The sequence below is a fragment of the Triturus cristatus genome, chromosome 7 (genome assembly GCF_964204655.1).
Source record: "Triturus cristatus chromosome 7, aTriCri1.1, whole genome shotgun sequence".
In the NCBI taxonomy this organism is placed as follows: domain Eukaryota; kingdom Metazoa; phylum Chordata; class Amphibia; order Caudata; family Salamandridae; genus Triturus; species Triturus cristatus.
Window position 1 is genome coordinate 628650395 of NC_140590.1, and position 20690 is coordinate 628671084.

The window sequence follows — 20690 nt, forward strand, 5'->3', positions numbered from 1 at the left end:
AAAAAAAGTTTGTTTCTTGCTGTAAAAGCTATTCCTTCCAAGGCGGCTAGTTTTTTTTAATTCATTTGTCCAACTACTGATGTCTGCATAGCTGTCTCCTTTCCATTGCACAGGATTAGTTTCCTTCCCACGGACACCTGTGGGAACCCACAACTTAAATGGAGAACTCTGCGCACAAAGCTTAGAAATAATGAAAAATAATTTTTTCATCCATTATTATTGGTACATCAAGAGTCAATGGTAGTTTGTTAGTGATTTCCTTTTTAAAAACTGCCCAATTTGGTTTATGCCTTTTATAATTCCGTGTTTATATTAGACCAATTTATATTCCACCTCTCATTCCCCGACTGTTCCAGAGTGGTGAAGATTCTGCTCGCCTCAGTTCCCCGCTACTGTCAAGATGTCGTAAAATATTTGTCTTATAATTAAATGTTTTTTCAGAATAGGTAATTTACACACAATAATGGACTCTAAAGGATAAAAAAGATCACATGTTCTTTGCTGTCACTCAAATGGGCACCTCTGAGTGTGTGTATTGCATTTCCGAACAATCTGCTCATCTGGCTCAGTATGAAACCTAACATATATATATATATATATATATATATACACATACACATATACACACATACACACACACACTATATATGTATATATATTCTAAATGACAGTTTCTTATCTGAAAACTTACTGGGAGTGCAGAGGCGACAGGCAACAGATTTTGCAGTTCCATTAATGGATGGTTGTTCATTGAGCAGGAGCTTTATAACACATTTTTGTAACCAATAAAGGTGCTCTCCACTAGCGTCACTGATTTCACAAGTTCAAAGTAAGTATTTCTCAAGTAATATCAGTTTCCATAATGAGGTGAAAACGCGCAGCAAACAGAGCACATGCTGAGAATCATGGAACAGGATGGGAGTGGGAAGTGGAAAGTGTGGGATTAAGAAAGAGACAGTGGCGACTGGTTTGTTTTGAAATCGGTAAGGCGAAAAAGGTTGCAACCTAATGTAATTAGCGAGCAAGTGAAGCGACCGAGCCTGACTACAAAAGGAGGTGGGGGGGGGGGGTCCCTCCCCGGCACCCCTGTACCAAGATGTACACGCACACCTCTTCTGCACTCCTAGAAGCACACACCTTCACTGCACTCCTGTACCCCTGCACATCTACACTTCCGTCGCCAACTGAACACATGTACTTCACACGTTCACTCACACACGCTGTACATCTCCTGCGCCCTACACCCCCTTCAGATCTCGGCCCCTGGACTCTCATGTGCTCTTTTCACCATAATTCTATTTACAGCGCTATAAAACCGGAGACGTGAGTTATGGAGCACTGCACACAATCTCATTATTAACGGCATATTACTGCTGCTAATAGTAGTGTAATTGCGAGCACTGTTGTGACTGTAACAAGCAGATTCTTACTGTATGTGGTCCAGGGTGAGCATGATTCGGTCGGGGTCACACTGATTCTTGCACAACTGGCCCTGGTGACCCGGTGACTGGCACGGCGCCCTGTTTGCGACGACTCTCTCCCATGCTGTCCTCTGGGGCCTCTCACGACGTCCGACTCCAGTGGTGTGCCGGGGGCTCAGACGCTTGTGATCACTGTGCCCAATCGGGTGTGAGAGCACGCATCTCTGAGTCAGTGTACCTCCAGTGATGTTGCTGACCAGAGGCCACTCACTCTAGTGCCGTGCAGTGATCCAGTGCCCCTCAATCTGCAGCTTAGAACACCCTATCCAGAGTCCCAGTGCCTGTAACACATGGGTGGCGCAGTGTGGAAACCCCTATCAGCCAATACAGACGCTGCTCCAGCAGTGCCAGGATTGGCTTAGCAGGGATACTCGCCGCCCATTAGGAGACCGAGGGCTGAGGCGTTGATCAACCCTCGCTCTCCTAATGTGCAGCCGCCAGCCAGAGCAAACACTAATGCGCATGACTGGGCTGGTCGGAAAAATTCTCCAACCCAAACCCAACATGCGCATTTGTGAGTTGTGCGCTCTCCGCTCGACTACCCCTTGGCCTCCTGCAGTGCTGAGTCTGACAATGTAAGTCAGCATGACGCCGGAGTCAACCTGCTGGCTGCCCCGCCCCTCTCCCTGCCTGTCTGCTAAAAAACTGTAAATGACTGCCTCCAGTGCCTCGGGAGTAGGACGCGGCCGGGACACGGGAGATAATTGGGGGTCAACGCCCCAGCGCCCTAATGGACGCACCGCCACTGAAGCCATTCAGTACTGCATGAGACTGACAATAGCAACAAGGAGGGATCCAACACAAGGCAGACTGCAGCACAACGTGCCCTTACATAGTCCGAGATATAACCTTTTTCCTTATCTTCTGAGCCCGACCGGAACCTGTTTTCACTGACTTGTTGGGAAGTCTAACTAGGAGTGATTCTTACCGGGAGCAAGTCTTGCTGTGAGGAAGCTCGAAACAATGGGAAAGCACCCTTTACTTCTTTTTGTCACATCCAGCTATATGAACTTTCGAAGTGAACCAAACAAACAGCACTTTAACAGTCTGAAAAAGAGTCCCCTTGCTGAGCGGAGTAATACCTTGACCTGTAGAAAGGACAGGACTATCACCGACCTTGCAGCGGGATTCGAAGAGCATGTGGTAAATGCATTTGCTCTTTCATGTGCGTTCAGCACAATCTGCTGTAACAAAACAATTTAATAATACATTTGCTTAAATGCGTCATTCCGCCTCCTTTAATGCTGGTTTAAAAATGAGCAACTATTACATATAATTTCGATTCAAGTCAGGCGGATAATGTGACACTGCAAGAAGAACAGGATGTACAATGAATATTCTGCAAAGAAAAAAAAACAAAAAACGCCAGGTTAGACTTAATTTCTAAAGCTGCACCTTAACGTCGAACACTTCCAGGTGTTTCGACACTATGGGGAAATGCAAACGTATCTTAATTTAAATCTACTATATGGCCTTGCGATTACCGCACAGTTAAGTTCCGTACAGGTTCCAGGGTGTGAGAACCAGACAGTTCTTGGCCTTCAATATCAATTAAGAAGTGAAGAACAAGTTACTTACCTTCGGTAACGATGTATCTGTAAGAAACATTAGTTAGTTAGATTCCTCACCTTAGAATATCCCCAGGCGTCAGACTGGATCTGGAAGATTTTTGTAGCAATACCCCTTGCGCGTCGCTAGGCGTCGTCTGCGGTTCCGCGCCCGTCGTTGGCGTCGTGCGCCGGAATTACGTCGGAGTACTTAGACGTCGCCCTCGCGCGCTGACGTCAGTTCTTGTACATAGCTTTCTAGGTCTAGGGCCCTGAAAAGGTTAGCCTTAACCCTAGATGTCAGTTCGCAGAACGGGGAGGATGGGTGGGTCGGTGAGGAATCTAACTAACTAACTAATGTTTCTTACAGATACATCGTTACCGAAGGTTAGTAACTTGTTCATCTGAAAGAAACACGTTAGTTAGATTCCTCACCTTAGAATAGATACCCAAGCAATACCAACCCCGGTGGTGGGTCTGCGAACCAAGATCACACCAGAAAGTCCTGGAGGACAGAACGGCCAAAGAAGCCATCCCTCCGGACTTGGCTGTCTAGGCAATAGTGCCTGGCAAACGTGTGCAGCGAAGCCCCCATGCCGCCTGACAGATGTCCTCAAAGGGACTCCCCGTCCCAAAGCAGTAGTAGCCGCTGTGGCCCGAGTAGAATGGGCTCGCAGCCCAACAGGAGGGTCCTTTTTTGCCAAGGAGTAACAGGTTTTTATACACAAAACGACCCATCGTGAGATGGTCCGTTTGTGCACAGCTTTTCCCTTCTTAGCACCCACGTAGCCAACGAAAAGCTGGTCGTCCACCCGGAACTGTTTCATGCGGTCCAAATAAAAGGAGAGCGCACGTTTTGGGTCCAGACGGTGGAGCCGCTCTTCCTGTTTGGAAGGATGCCGAGGCAGAAAGAAGGTGGGCAAGGTGACAGATTGCCCAAGATGAAAGGGGGTCACCACTTTCGGTAGAAAGGAAGGACGAGGCCGAAGGACAACCTTGTCCGGATGAACAGATAGAAAAGGAGGCTTGGACGATAGAGCCTGGAGCTCACTCACCCGTCTAGCCGAGGTGATGGCTACCAGGAAAGCAGTCTTATGAGTCAGATGACGAAGAGGACAATTGTGAAGAGGCTCAAAGGGGGCGCACATCAGAAATGTTAGGACAAGATTCAAGTCCCACTGAGGCATTACGAAAGGGACAGGAGGGAACGTGTAAGTAATGCCTTTAAGAAAGCGTGACACTACAGGGGACTTGAAAAGAGAGGGCTGATCAGGAAGCCGTAAGAAGGCAGAAATGGCAGCAAGATAACCTTTCAAGGTGCCCAGGGCAGAGCCCTGCTGGGCCAAAGAAAGAAGAAAGAGGAGAACCTCAGAAAGAGGGGCGGAAAGGAGATCCACAGCCTTTGCTGTGCACCATGCCACAAATGTGTTCCACCGGCAGGCGTATACCGTCTTTGTGGAGGGACGCCTGGCTGCCAGAATGATATCACAGACTTCAGGAGGCAAGTCAAAGGGCATCAACTGCCGCCGCTCAATCTCCACGCATGGAGGTGGAGGCTGGACAGGTTCGGGTGGAGGACCGTCCCCTGCTGCTGCGACAGAAGATCCTCCCGAAGGGGCAGACATATCGGAGGATCGGTCAACATACTGAGTAGCTCGGGATACCAGTACCTTCGTGCCCAATCCGGAGCCACCAAGATGACTTGGGCCCGGTCGCGCCTGATCTTCATCAGGACTCTGGGCAGAAGTGGTATAGGCGGAAAGGCGTACAACAGACCGCAACTCCACTCGCGACGAAAAGCGTCGCCGAGCGAGTGCCGCCTTGGAAATTCCAACGCGCAGAACTGCTGACATTGCGCGTTCTCGTCGGTGGCGAATAGATCTAACCAAGGCTCTCCCCACTGCTGAAAGAGACCTTGCGCCACCTCGGAGTTCAGACGCCATTCGTGATCCATCATGCACCGGCGGCTGAGCTAGTCTGATCTGGCGTTCAGAGAGCCCGCCAGATGTTGAACCACCAGGGTGATGCCCTGACGTTCCAGCCATGTCCAGAGGTGCAGAGCCTCTTGACAAAGGGTCCACGACCTCACCCCGCCCTGTTTGTTGCAATACCACATGGCGGTGGTGTTGTCCGTGAACACCTGCTGACACTTCCCCGGACAGAGGGAAGGAAGGCTTTCAGTGCAAGTCGGATCGCTCTCAGCTCCAACAAGTTGAAGGGGAGGCGAGACTCCGCCTGAGACCAGAGGCCTCTGATCTCCGCCACTCCCATATGGCCACCCCATCCCAGGAGGGACGCATCCGTCACTACGACATGCTCCGGTAGGGGTAGGGAGAGGCTCTTGCCTGTGACCCAATCGCGGTCCGTGAGCCACCACTGCAACTGCTGTGCAGTGCCCTCCGAGATCAAGACCTGGTCGGACAGGTTGCCGTGATGCTGGGCCCACTGAAACTTCAGGTCCCACTGCAGAGCCCGCATGCGCCGCCTGGCGTGATGCACTAGTAGGATGCAGGAGGCCATCAGCCCCAGAAGCCGCAACACTAGCCTGACCGAAACCCAGGATAGAGGCCGAAAGATGGGAATCAGGGCCTGTATATCCCGGACCCGCTGTTCCGGTGGATGAACCCGGAACTGCGCCGAATCGAGAACCGCTCCGATGAAAAGGAGCTTCTGAGAGGGGCTCAGGTGTGACTTCGGCACGTTGATGGAAAACCCCAGCAAATGCAGGAGATTCGCCGTAGTCCGGAGGTGGGAGACGACTGCCTGGGGCAAGCCCGCCTTCAACAACCAGTCGTCGAGATAGGGGAAGACTGGAACCCCTAATCTGCGCAGATGAGCTGCGACCACCGCCATCACTTTCGTGAACACCCGAGGGGCACTGGTAAGGCCGAAGGGGAGCACGGTGAACTGAAAGTGCTCCTGACCCACCGTGAACCGCAGGTAACGCCGGTGGGCCGGCAGGACGGGGATGTGGAAATATGCGTCCTGCAAGTCCAACGCTACCATCCAGTCTCCAGGGTCTAGGGCAGCTAGAACCTGAGCCAAAGTCAACATTTTGAACCGTTCCTTCCGGAGGAAGGCATTGATGTTCCCAAGGTCCAAGATAGGGCGTAGGCCCCCTTTGCCCTTCTTGGGTACCAGAAAGTAGTGGGAATAACAACCACGACCTACTTCTGGGCTCGGAACGCGCTCGACAGCCTCTTTGGGCAAGAGGGCCGAAACTTCCTCTCGCAGAAGATTCAAATGATCCTCCGAGATACGGTGGTGCTGTGGTGGCATGGCTGGAGAGGTCGTCTCGAAGGGGAGGGAGTAGCCCCTTCGGACGATTTGCAGCACCCACCTGTCCGAAGTAATGGTACGCCAGTGGAGCAGGTGATGGCGAACCCGCCCCCCCACTGGAGAGGAATGGGCCTGAAAGCTCGGACTAGGAAGGCTTTGAGGCGGATGCTGCCGGGGTGGATGTGGACTGACCGCGTTGTCCTCCAGTACCGCCTCGGCGGAAACCACGTCCGCGACCGCGTGCAGGCTGGTTCTGCGGCTAGGCAGAGGTGAGGAGGTGCCCCTTCCTTGGCCACGAAAGGAGCGAAAAGCGGAAGTTTGTGGCCGCGGAGCCGAGAGGCCCAAGGACTTGGCCGTAGCCCGGGAGTCCTTGAAGCGAGCCAGCGCACTGTCCGCTTTCTCACCAAAAAGGCGAGCGCCATCAAAAGGCATATCCATGAGAGTGCTCTGGACATCCCCTGAAAAGGACGTGGACCGCAGCCAGGCGTGACGTCGAAGCGCCACCGTGGTAGAAATCGCCCTACCCAGCGAGTCCGTAGTGTCGAGTCCACATCGGATGGCATGGCGCGCTGCATCTCTCCCATCGGCCAGAGCCGAGGAAAGCCGTGCCCGGGCCTCCTCCGGGCACAGGGGCAGCACGTCCTCCACCGTATGCCACAGAGAGTGGGAATAACGGTCCAAGAGACAGGCGGTGTTCAAAGACCGCAGGCCCAAACTGAGCGAGGAGAACAGCTTTTTACCGAACTGTTCCAGTCTCTTGGAATCCCGGTCCGGTGGAGCGGACAGGAAGGAGGATTGGGAGGTAGAGGCCTGGATAACCAGACTCTCGTGGGTGGGGTGTTGGGACAGAAAACTGGGGTCGCCCGGAGCAGGGCGGTGGCGCCTGGCAACGTTCCAATCCACAGGAGGGACTGTGGAGGGCTTGGACCAGGTGCCCTGCAGAACGTCAATGAGGGCCTCATTGAATTGCAGCAGAGGCTCAGTGGAGCATGCGGCAGACTGAAGCACCTCAGTGAGGATGTTAGTCCTCACAGCCACGGCAGGCAGCTCAAGCCCAAGGGCCGCGGCCGCCTTGCGCAGCACCACAGAAAAAGCTGCACCCTCCTCCGAAGCCACAGTCGGAGGAGAGATGAATCCAGTGTCCGGTGAGGTATCCAAACCACTGGCCTCCCCCAGTTCATCTGCCCAGTCCTGTGCAAGTTGGCCCTGAAGGGCCAAAGGGTCCACAGACCCCTCCCAGTCGCCCCCGTCATCCGATTCCTGGTAAACAGGAGGAATGATCGGAGCCGGTCGATAGACAAAATGTGTCTCTAGCGGCGTCGGATGCGGCGTCGCATCGGCGTCGGGACCGGACAGGGGCTGAACCGGGGATCGGCGTCGACCGGAGTCGGCGTCGGAGGTGGCACCGGTGTCGACGCCGGCGGAGGAGGCGTGACGAGTTCGACCGGCGTCGACGGGGGCCCAGGCTCAGGCCCCTCGGGGTCCTGCGGCGCCGGGGCCGGAGCCGCCGGCGCGCAAGGTCGCCCAGTCGAGTCCGCGGGGCCCGAAGGCACGCCAGCGGGCGTCGACGGCGGGGCCAGGCTCCTCATGGCCGAGAGGAAGGCACTGACCTCCGCCGGCATCGCGTTAGTCCCAGGGACCGGCGGGTATGGGGACGAGCGCGGCGCCTGCGGCTCCGGCAGAGCCGCGGGGGTGGAACCACCCTGACCCTCGGCCGAGTCGTGTGACCGGCGAGGGGAGTCCGAAGAGCGGTGTCGCCTCTTGGACTTCTTGGAGCGCTTCGACTTACCCGAAGACTTCGAGCCAGACGAGCGATGATGTCGAGTGCGGCTCCGCGACCGATCCTTGGACCTCCTCCTGGACCGGGATTGAGAGGGGCGCGGAGCCGAGTGGCGAAGCTCGAGAAGCTTGCGGGACGCTCCCGCCTAGCTTTCGAGGTCAGGGCCATACAATCGGAGCACGACTCCGCGTCGTGGTCGAGGCCCAAGCAGTACAGGCACCGGCGGTGATGATCGGTCACCGACATCAGTCGGTGACAGTCGTCGCAGGCCTTGAAACCAGGCATCCTACCGGCACCAGAGTCGAGAAACGGACGTCAGCGCGCGAGGGCGGCGTCTAAGTACTCCGATGACGTCATTCCGGCGCACGACGCCAACGACGGACGCGGAGCCACAGACGACGCCTAGCGACGCGCAAGGGGTATTGCTACAAAAATCTTCCGGATCCAGTCTGACGCCTGGGGATATTCTAAGGTGAGGAATCTAACTAACGTGTTTCTTTCAGATGTATTACTTAGCTGCAGTCAATATGTTTTTTGTCTATGTACTTTTTGCATTATCTCAGGCAATTATTGTCATCACACTACACAGCCTTGAAGAAAATGTCAAAATCTGGACCGACAGTCTAGAAGGGACATGCTTTCTGGCAATGTATGTCTTCGTGTTGAAAGTATTAGGTGAAGGACCTATTTCATAGTATAGTGCATAGTATGGTGCGGGCAAAGTAATTGAAAAGCTGATCGAATGCTCCACTCGCACCAGAGAGCAGGCCACAACTTGTTTAAGCTATCTGGGAAGGTTACATATTTACAATGATGTGGTCTATATGATTAAAGGCAAACTCTGTTCTAAAAAAAAAAACAATTAAATTCCGAACAACTGTGGGCTGGCCAAAACAGACCAAAAGATTAAATTATGTCGATTGAGTCATAGCAACTGCAGTGGAGACAATACTTTGTGGGAGATCGATTCGTAGGAACTGCAATGGAAGCAATTTCTCATGCACAGACTTATGGAACACTATTTAATTCAACATTATGTAATACGTCAGATACAATGTTAAAATAACTACGAGACAATAGGAATGCACTCTTCATTGTTCCTATTCGAGTGAATGTCCACCTTCAACTGGGCTTCACAAATGACCATGGCCAATTTTGACAGCGGAAACTCACTTCTTTCCTATTCTTCAACAATCAACAATCACATGAAAGGAACAGTGGCAACTGCTTTCTGGAACTTCGTCAGGGGAGTGAATAATACATATAAACAAATATTTGTTAAAAACTATACTAATTACTGTAGTACTACTTAAAAATAATTTCTTCAATTTCAAATGTATTGTCAATTCATACAAGATGTACATCTTTGTTTAAAACATATCCCTTTTTTTGAAAAACTTTAAACGGTCCATGTCTCATTGATTCCATTTCAGGATCATGAAATAACTTGATGCCACAAAACATGCAGTTTCTTATGCCCCATAAGCAGTCATTTATTAGTCTCAGGTGTGTCTCACCTGCGTAATGTAGTAAAAAATAATACTTATACTCCAGTTTCTTCAACCGTTGTCTTATGGTTATCATACAATGTTTGGCACAATATTTTGAACCCACCAGGGCAAGACAACATTTGATTAACAAGAAAGAATGATAAAGGAAGGAAGAGAAGAGAGAATGCAGGAGAAAATCATCCTCCATTTTTAGGTCTCGCCTGACCCAGCGCATGCGCTGGTCTGGCAAGACATTTTGTGAGGGCTCCAAAAAGCGCTACCAGGCCAGCCTAGAGCTACAGTGCATGTGCGCGGGCGTCACGCTTTACCTCGATTACTTTCACGGCCGCTTTGATGTTTGATCGCGATCACTTTCGCAGCCACACGTCCCTCCCGTTGATGTTCACCGTGAGGCTTCAATAGATTGCAGCAGTTAAAATAGGCATTGGCATAGCCAATAGGTCTCGCTTTTGGGACCTTATAGGTGTTTAGTTATGCAACTGTTGCATGGCTAAACACTTATAAAGTCCCAAAGGCGAGACCTATTGGCTATGCCAATGCTTGTTCATATTTGCTGTTGTAACCTGTTTGTGTTGCTTTACAGTCCCTAGATTAAACTATAACCCCCGAAAGAGAACGAGAAGAGTTGATGCCCTTCTTCTCATGCGATTGTTGGACATTAACAAACAAAAATGACGTTTTCCCATCAAAATTGGCCAAGGTGGTCTGTGAAACCTGATTGGAGCAGGAAATTCTCTGGAATTATCCTGTTATGTGAGATGTACTGCTCAGTGGAACAACAGTGGTGTTCTGTGCAGCTGAGCTCTACAGGAACTGCACCATCACTCAAAGTTAAATAACTCAGGATGTTCAGATGCCTTCATAATATAACAATGGACAATTCAACTCTCAAAACTGCTGCGAGGAATTCGGATTAAAGAAACAGTGCACTTATTTGTAATTATTAGAGATTTCAACGTAAATCCTAGCACAGAAGTCATTTTTCTACAAAAAGTAATACTTGAAGAATTTTAGACCCTGGCAGGACTGACAGGTAATATACTACAAGTCTTTTGTATATGGCATGAGTCAGGTAAAAGCAGCATCTTAAAAACAAATCAACGATAACAATGAACTTTTATGCCCATTTGAAGTTCTGGCTGCGTGCCCATTAATACACACGGATTAATTTGCAAAGCGGGTAGAATAAACATTCACAAATATTCCTTCTACAAGCAGTATATCGCACTTGGAAGATAAAGACTCTTTGAATTACTCCTCACATAAGAGTACAATACACATTATTTAAGATGCAGGAATGTATTTGCTTGAATGGAATAATTAATATGGAAATTCAACCTTTCAGGAACAAAATGAATGGGTTGGTTGAAAGGGTCAACACAGTGATTTCTGAAGTTGTACCATTATCATGGATGAAGACACATACTGAAAGGATATGTTTTAATGGGGTTTTCTAACACCTAATAGCATTTACACTGTTTCAGGAAAAGAGGTCATGAAACATAGTATGGAGACGAGGAAGAAAAATATGTACAGGAATCCAACATGTAGGGTGGACATAATGCATATAAAGAGAAACAAAAAGGAACGCGGTGCATCCCATGAGATCTCAACAAGGAAATGCATGGAAATTAAAAAGTGTGAAAGTTCAAAAATGGTTTATCTAGCTGTAAAGAACTTTTTCAAGTGATGGATAATTTTTTATGTGCAGTGAAACTCGAGAATGGTGAACAATTGACCAAAGTGAGAATGGTAAAGGCAAGCCTCAGTCATCGAGGGATCATGAAAAAAAAAAATCAAACCAAATCTGAGGCCAGCTCACCGAACATGGAGTATGGTAAAAAATAATATATTTCAGAAGCGCAAATGGAAGTAGAGGAAATATAGATGGGAATGTGAAGAACTCATAAGTCTGTATTTTGGAAAGGAGAGTAACATTTACATTTCTTTAGACCTGTGTGCTTTGTATTATCTGATTTCCGTGTGGTTTTTCCTTGTGCCATGAAGAGGGAAATGTGTAGAGGCTAAATGTTTTGCATGCTATTGTGAACTGTGCTGTTAGAAATGGGCGTCCCTAGTTGGCAGTGGTATGCACCCTGTCCTAAGAAGGACCCTTCCTTCTAGTCAGGGTAAGGGAGTTACAAACCCAAGATAACCCCTGTTTATCCCCTTGGTAGCTTGGCAGGAGCAGTCAGGCAGATCTCAGACGCAATGTGTAAAGCATTTGTACATAAAACACACAGTAAAAACACTACAAATGGACACCACACCAGTTTAGAAAAATATAAAAAAACAATTTTTAATTCTTTTTTATTTATGACACAACAAAGCATTCAGCTGCAAATACACCAAGATTTCCAAGGATAGAAACAGGGTATATTACATAGAGATTCACATTTCCACCATTAGGCAAGGCTCCCTCGCTCAATCCCATCAACATGAGCACCATAGTTATCAAGTCTCAGGTCTGCAGTACTACTCAGTACCATTGAGTCGGCCATACACTGACTTCCCCGGTAGACGCTCCATTTACCCCATACCTGTTCCCATCTCCTGGGACAACCTCTACTCTCGTAGAACACTTTCTCGGCCATGCACAGTCCATATCCTTTTCCCAGTCACAAAGGGATGGTGCTGTGGGTGCTCCCCACAATCGGGCAATGTTGTGTTTTGCAATAGTCATCCCATATGTTCAATAGATACCACTTAGGTGAGGGTAACATTTCCACCACAACATTTCGTGCATGCAATGCATTAAGGCTTCCCAGTAGTCTCTCACCGCTAGGCATTCCCATAACGTGATAGAAAGTACACTCCCTGCCACACTGCCTATGGCAGTTCGAGTCCGAGCCTCGCCCAACTTAGCCAGGTTACTGCAGGAGGGAAACGATCTATGAAGTATTCTGAGTTGAATCGGTCTCAGTCTCGCTGATTAAGCCACTTACTTAAGAGAGGCCAGGGCTTCCGGCCAGTCCTCGTTTGCTATGTCCCCCATTTCTGTCTGGCATTGCTCTCAAAGGAGGAGGGGGATCCAGGGAATTATTAATAAGCTTTTAGTAGGTCAGGGAGATTGCCTTAGGGTCCATATGATCCGTTAGTAATCGGTCTTCTAATAGGGATGCCTCGATGAGTTAGTCTCCTCGTGCGATGACCGCAAGGAGGGCATGCCTTATATGCAGATTAAGGAATGTTGGTGTCTGGTTATAATCTTGCTGCAAATTGGGAAAAGGGACCACATTCCACCTCGACCACAGATCTCCCACTCTTCAGATGCCTATAAGATCCTATCTGTCAAATCCCAGGCATCCACCCAACGTACCTAGCCTTTCTGTGTCCCATAGCAGTGTAGCTTGCGTAATCTTGACCTGCCAACCTAGCTCTCTATGAACCCGAGTGCCAGAGACAAACTGTCTGTTCTGTAGGCCCAGTAAGGTGGAGACTAGGGTTGGCATACAAGGAACGCATGTATCCTCCTGGAGGGAGAACATTTCTTCAATACGATATTCTGGTTCGTCTTGGGGTCTGTGTACCCACTGTCGGACGACTGCCAGTTGCGCAGCCCAGTAATATTTCCGGATAGCAGGTAGTGCTGTACCTCCGTTATACCATCAACGTGTCAACTTTACTGTGGTTATTCGCGGGGCTTTCCATCCAACAGTAATGCTCTGATCTCACCTTCTATGGCTTTAAAATAGGAGCCCGGGACCTGGTACAGTGCATTTTGTAACGCTTAGAAGAATCATGGGCGCACCATAATTTCACATAGGGCTGCCCACCCGGGCAAGGAGAGCGGCAGCGTTCTCCAATAGCAGACATCTCCCTGCAGCCGCGTCAGTGGGGCCTGAAGATTATGGGTGTAGAAGAGATCAGGGTTTGCAGTAGCGTATATCCTGGGGTATCGAAAGCGGTCTGCTGCCACCTCCGCCACACACTCCGATGGTAGGTCTGGGGCCAGACCGCTCAGGATGTACGTTGTGGATTTGGACCTATTAATTGTGTATCTGAAAGGCATTGTAAAACACAGTGATGCTTTGGTTCTAGAGTCCTAAGTGAATGGAGGCATCCGCTCTGTTGCACGCAGGAGAAGTGTTGCATGGATTCCTTACTGCGAGGAGAAGCGATGTGTCAATTTCCAAAGGCAATTCCTTTCAGCAGGGCGGTGCGTTGGAAACTTGGAGCACAGGTGCGATGCATGAGAAAATCCAGATGCTGGGGGTCAAGGCGGCTGCAAAACAGGCACTGCATCGATTTCCACAACCGGAGACAGGTGATGCATCGATTCCTTCAGCCACACAGCAGGGCTTTCCTCGAAGTAGGAGTCTCGGACATTGGAGACTCGGTGCTCTGGACTCGGGCTGCGGTGGTTCTTTAGAATACCAACAGGCGCTGCATCGTTTTTTCAGCCACACCGCAGCGATGTGTTGGTTTTTCAACTGCACTGCAAGCTTGCAGCGGGAAAGGGTGATAAGTGGATTCTCAAGTCTTGAAGCAGCAGAACCACCTCCAAGGGCCCAGAACTCCAATTGGCACCACTTGGCAGGTTGGAACTCCTAACAGTGGAGTTCAGATATAATGCAGATTAAATCTTTGATGGCCCTTAGACTTCCAACAGGAGACAAGCACACACAAGCCCTTGGTGAAAGCAGGATAAAAGAAAGCAAAGTCCAGTTCTTTCACTGCCACAGACAGAAGCAGCAACTGCAGGTCAACCCAGCAAAGCAACACAGAGCAAAGGGGCAGTACTCCTCCCAGCAGCTCTTCTTCTTGGCAGAGTCCTCTGTCCAGAAGTGTTCTAAAGATGTGGGGTTATAGGTCAAATACTTATACCCCTTTTGGCCTCTGAAGTAGGCATACTTCAAAGGAAAGTCTTTGTTGTCCACAAGATCCTGCCCTGCCTTGGCTCCAACACACGGCAGAGGGGGTGGAGCAAGCTTTGTGAAAGGCCAGGCACAGCCCTATTCAGGTGTCAGTAACAACTCGTCCCACCACTCTAGCTCAGGAACACCCATCATCCTGGTGATGGGCCATCAGGATAAGCAGGGCACACCTCAGCTACCTTTGTGTGGCTGTTTAGCGTGAATGCACAAACAACCCAGCTGTCATCCTAAACCAGAAGTTGATTTCACAGGCAGGCAGAGGATGGTAAAGCAAGAAAATGTCCACTTTCTAAAAGTGGCCTTTTCAAACACACAATTTAAAAACCACCTTCACTGAAAGATATATTTTTGAATCCCGAGTTCCAGGAACCCAAACTCCAAATCTCTAACTTTTCCCAATTGAAAGTTACACTTGTCAGATGTTAAAAGGCACTTCCCATGATAACCTTTGAGTACCGCCCTTGCAATAATGAAAAACAACATTGGCAGTATTTCACTATCGGGACATTTAAAACACATAGTTCATGTCCTACCTTTCACCTACACTATACCTTGCCTACGGGCCACCTTGGGCCAACCTTAAATGTAAAAAAAGGCGATGGCTTGGGCCTGGTAAGTGGGTGCCCTTGCCAGGTCTACATAGCAGTTTAAACTGCACTCACAGACACTGCAGTGGCAGGCCTGGTACATGTTTTCAGGGCTGATCATGTGGGTGGCACAATCACATTTGATTTACAGGCCCTGGGCACACACACAGCACTTTACTAGGGACTTACCAGTAAATCAAATATGCCAATCATGGATAACCAATCATAATCACCATTACACACAGGGATCACTTGCACTTTAGCACTGATCAGCAGTGGTAAAGTACTTAGAGTACACAAACCAGTAAAAACGATGTCCAGCATAGAGTCAAAAATACAGGAAGTAGAGAGAAAAAGACAGGGAAACCACGCCAAGGATGCCAGGTCTAACATGTGCCATGAACTCTATGATGTTTTGATATAAGAGTATCATCCTGTGGTGGTATTTTTCTGACCGAAGACTTCTTTACTTTTATGTATGCCAGAAGCTCCCTCTATTAATGGTGATCCTTTTCCATGCAGATTCCACATTCTCTTACCTTTGAACCCAAGTTAAATTTACAGTAGGTCTGCTTTTCTGTCCAGTATTTGACTACCAAACACCTCAGAGGAGGAGGGGGATTCCGAAGGGAAAGTGAAAAGTATTCCTTGAAAAAGCACTTGTGTGTAATGTTCTGTGCAATGTGTATGAAAAGATCTATCTCTAGAAAGGAAAGCCTGTGCCACATAATAGCAGCAAGGTATGGGTTCTCTACAGCAGCCTCCGCTCAGTAAATTTTATTTTGGGTCATTATAACAGAACCCTCTCAGAGACTGACTATCTCTACTATGGTTCTAACACGTGTGTTGTTAATACAAGATGTGAGATGATTTTCTGCTTTTCAATACCCAGTTCTTCCTAGCCTGCTAGTGTGGGTAAAGGTGAACAGAGTGTGGCTAAAGATGAATGCAGGATAGGAAATAAGAAGTATTAGTGGATAAGAAATGTTAGTTGGCCGCTGAGAAACACTTACTGTCGCTCTCAACTGCATTCTCACAAGCATGACATTATTATTATTATTGTTGATACAAAGAAGTGCTCTACATGGTAATGAACGTGCAACCCTGCCCCGAGTTACCCAACTGTACTGATGTCTGGATCTCCAATGCTGTTTTTAGGTCTCGCGCCTAGCGATGCAGTGCGCAGCACTGCTCGCGCAGGCGAGAGTCCTTTTGTGGAGGGTTCCAAAATGGACCTTGGAATTGCACATGCTCGTGCATGTGTGATTCCTTTTGGTCCACGGTATTGGTGTTTGCGGTCGTCTTTTTCAGAAAGACGGCATGCAATAAGCCAAAGGCGGTCGCGTTGCTCCGCCCATGGCCTATTGGTGTCTGTTACCCGCACGCCGACATCCGTTTTCAATTATCGTGCCCAGACACGGGCGCAATAATTGAAAACAGATCGCTTGCTGTGGCGCGCGCACACCCCTCGTTCTGCTTGTTAACAGATAATCATGGACATTCAAAACAAATGTTCCCATACATGCCAGCGTGTGGGGTTACCATGGGAGTATCGAGAACAACGACGAGGAGTGTAATTTCCCCATTTGCTTGCCCTGGAAATATGTGACATTGTCATTTGTACATGTTTTTTTTAATACCTTTAAGGCATCTAATTTTCCCACTTTTTGAAATATTTGCTGTTAAATAGGATTGTGAAGAGTCCCATTTTCAAATGTCGAGTAAACTTTCATGTTTCGAGGCAGTGTTTTTTTTTTTCAAACTACTGAGTCTTTCTTTTATATCTATGCTCGGCCAAGGCCGATAATGCTTAAGCGCTAACGCTCACTTCGGATCCTGTCATGATCTAACATGTTCTTTTGATTGATACTGTCCACAAGGTATTCCCGTCCTTTCATTCCTCTCCTGTCGCTCTCCTCCCCCCTAGCTCCCGACAGCATTAACTCAAACGGACCACGACTAACCAACCAACGTACTGGTGCTGTCCTACTAGCTTTGTTCAAGCATAATAACGGCAATATCTTCCACAGTAGGTCGATGCACCTTTTGATTGGAAAGTAAAACATGCCGCATGCGCGCTTCGCATTTCACACAGAAATTGTGTGATCACTGCGCCTGCCCGCACTGTTGTGTACACTCCACGATCAGTGTGTCATAACTGTCTCTGTGGTGTAATCGGTTAGCGCGTTCGGCTGTTAATCAAAAGGTTGGTGGTTCGAGCCCACCCAGGGACGGTGACCTGTTTTGTTTTTACGTCTGCCACAAACGTAGGTGAAAACATTGTTATTTTTATTATATTTATATGAAATAAAAAATTTGATTTGTTCATGAGTCAAAAACTATGTTACTTTATATGCTACAAATTCGCTTAACATTTTAACTTACTAAAATTACGTTACGCTAAAATGCAGTGGAATTCATTCTGTGTTAGGGCAAGAGAGATCATATGCTAATTTATTATATAAAAGCAGGGCCCGTGGTGAAGAGAGAATGCATACCTGCTATTACGATTTTCTGAATTACATTGTTGGTTATATTTAGTTCATACGCGGTGAGATTTATACGCATAATAATAATAATAATAATAATATGAAATTTATAATGCGCTCAGCTTACCCGGGGGCATACATGCCCATATTCCCGATTCAGGCAGCAGACTCCCAATAGTTTACCCTAAAATGGCTTTATTCTTTCTCCCGCGTGACACTGCCTTTACTTCAATGGAAGTGAATGGAAACAAGCATTTGCAATGCAATAGGTCTCGCATTATTAAAGTTCGAGCTATTGGGGTTGCATTATTTAGCAATGCCAATAGCTCAAACTTTAATAATGCGAGACCTATTGCATTGCAAATGCTTGTTTGTTATGGTAGGCAAACACAGATCATGTTTGTGCGCCATGACAAATGCCCTTCTCACATATTGCAGTCTTTTTGCACCAGGAGGGGCACCCACAGGAGTACCCTCATAGTGGTGGTAGGCTACTGCCTTTACCAGGAGTTAAGCAGCACAAGTGCGGTTGTGGCAGCATATGTGTAGCGATCAGAAGGAGTGAACAAGCCCTTTTTAGGTCTCGGCTCGAAGGCTGCGCTTGCGCAGTCTCGATCCGAGATTTAATGACTTGGAGAAGAGGGGCTTGAACCCGCCCCTCTTCTCCCCTGTTCTCCATTGGCTGGCCTCTTCAATGCTGGCCAGCCATTGGAGAAGAGGTCCCGTCACTCCGATCAGGCCCCGTCTTTTTCGGATCGGGGGGCGTGTTTTTTGCAGAAAGTCTAATTATCTCCTCCAGCCAATGGCAAGAGGAGATAACAGCAAAACACGCCCCCGAATCCGAAAAGGACGCTGCGTTTCTCTGAGGCATTTCTGCTCTGCCTCGGAGAAAGGCAGTGGTGTACTTGTTCCCTCTTGTCTTGGTTTCCTCCTCAAACCCCCCAGAAGTTGGCCGCCTCGGTGTTTAGAAGCTGCCTGCGGGGTCCAGGTGGGGAATTACAGCCCAAAAAAAAAAAAATCAAGACCTGCAACGTTTCCGTTTTTAAAAATATTATTCTGCTGTTATCGGGTGTTCCGTTTCCTTCGTAGCCATTGGCTCGCTTACGCTCTCCGATTTAAAATGAATACCAGTTCCTCGTGCAGAGTTGAGCCCTCGGTACACGTCCCAGCCCCTGGTTCCTTCAACGCCTTTGTATTGATTCCCTGCAGCCGGGCGCAGCAACAACACCACACGGCGGCCATCTTGTGAGGAGACTGGTAGAAGTAGGTGGCAGCCTCCTAAGAGAATGTTTTGGCATCAGCGTTTAATTAATTTTTCTAACAAATTCAGCACTAGAGGGGGAGCACCAGTGGTAAAGCCTCTGTTTTCTCCCAGTACACTCAGTTCTACCCGGAACCGGCGTCCTCAGGCTCCACGGCGTCTGCACCCCCTACGAAAACACGCACGCGTGCAAGACGCCGTCTACAGGATCAGTGTAACAATTTCTGACGAGGCCGGAGGCTTCTTCCAGCGCCCTCAGCGCCGGCATCAGCAGCGCTCCTGACCCACGAGCCCTCGCCCACCAGCAGCCCTTCGCATCAGCGCGCGCGCCATGACAGAACCAGAGACCGATCGGGACCCGGAGGCTGCTAGGGACCGCCTCGCGCACCTCATTATCCTGTTAACCGAACATCCATCTGACAAGATAAAAGAGGCGGCTGACCTAGAAATCATTAAAGATTAATGGAAAGGAGGAAGGAGCAGCTTAGACCAGCAGCGCTCTTTATGGCGCTGATAGGCCTGCCAAGACCGTTCATCGGGCCAGGAGAGAGGCCGGGCCTTCTGTGTGCGTGGGGAAATTATCTAGACAGAGAATGGAGGTTTGGAAGTAATTTCCCAGTAGGTCTTGTGTGCGTGCATCTGGCATTGGGGTGTGCGTGCGTGCGGGCGTGCGCTTGCACATCTGTGAACGTTTGCCCAGGTAAACTGTATATTGATCAATTGTCTGGCCTAATTATTTAGTTGTATTATATGTGTTTGCAGTGAGTGTGTGTATGCCAGTGTATGTACTGAAAGAACAGGATGCTGCTGTGCGTGCACGAAGAGGCGGTGCACAGCTATGTATGCCACGGCTGGATTTCATCTTCTGAAAGGTACGAGTCTTTGGTCGTCTGCCAGCATCTGCCCTGCGTTTCTAGGTCTTGCCTACACAGCGCTAGTGCTGTGCTGCAAGACACATTGTTTACAATTCAGAGGGCTTACAACCCGCCCACACCATTAGTTGTTTTCGTTGTCACTGTATGTGTGTGTGCTTCTGTATGTGTGTGTGCTTCTGTATGTGTGTGTGCTTCTGTATGTGTGTGTGCTTCTGTATGTGTGTGTGCTTCTGTATGTGTGTGTGCTTCTGTATGTGTGTGTGCTTCTGTATGTGTGGCTCTGTGTGTGTGGCTCTGTGTGTGTGGCTCTGTGTGTGTGGCTCTGTGTGTGTGTGGGAGGCTCCATGTGTGTGTGGGAGGCTCCATGTGTGTGTGGGAGGCTCCATGTGTGTGTGGGAGGCTCCATGTGTGTGTGGGAGGCTCTATGTGTGTGTGGGAGGCTCTATGTGTGTGTGGGAGGCTCTATGTGTGTGTGGGAGGCTCTATGTGTGTGTGTGTGTATATGTGTGTGCCTCTGTGTGCATGGCTCTGTGTGGGTGGCTTTTTTTGTAGGTGGCTCTATGCGTGGGTGGCTCTGTGTGTGGGTAACAGTGTGTGTGTAGGTGGCTGTGTGGGTGGCTCTATTTGTGTGTGGGTTGCTCTATGTGAATAGCTCTGTGTAGGTGGCTCTGTGTGGGTGGCTCTGTGTGTGTGGGTAGCTTTGTGTGTGTGGCTCTGTATGGGTGCAAATGCAATAGGTCTCGCATTTGAGAGAGATTAAGCTATTGACATTGTAAATAACAATGCCGTTTCTTTAAATGTTTTAAAAACAAAAACATAAACAAAAATAATGTCATGAGCAATGACAATAGCTCTAACTTTAACAATGCCGAGACCATTGCATTGTAAATGCTTGTTAACCTGTGTCACTGCACAGTGGCCTACATGCGCACTCAAGGATAAAATTCTGCTGCTGTGTGCTTAAATCACGATTTGCTTATATTGGTTTAGTGTGAAGTGCTGC

General features: G+C 48.8%; 1 protein-coding gene and 1 non-coding gene across 5 annotated transcripts in view; one reads left to right on the top strand and one right to left on the bottom strand.

Moving 5' to 3' along the window:
- TEX2 (testis expressed 2) overlaps positions 1-20690 on the bottom strand; it is a 672400-nt gene that overhangs the window by 555695 nt on the left and 96015 nt on the right. The gene's annotated exons all lie outside the window — the stretch shown is intronic.
- On the top strand, positions 17223-17296 carry TRNAN-GUU (transfer RNA asparagine (anticodon GUU)). Its single transcript has one exon. It is a non-coding gene; the product is annotated as a tRNA-Asn (tRNA).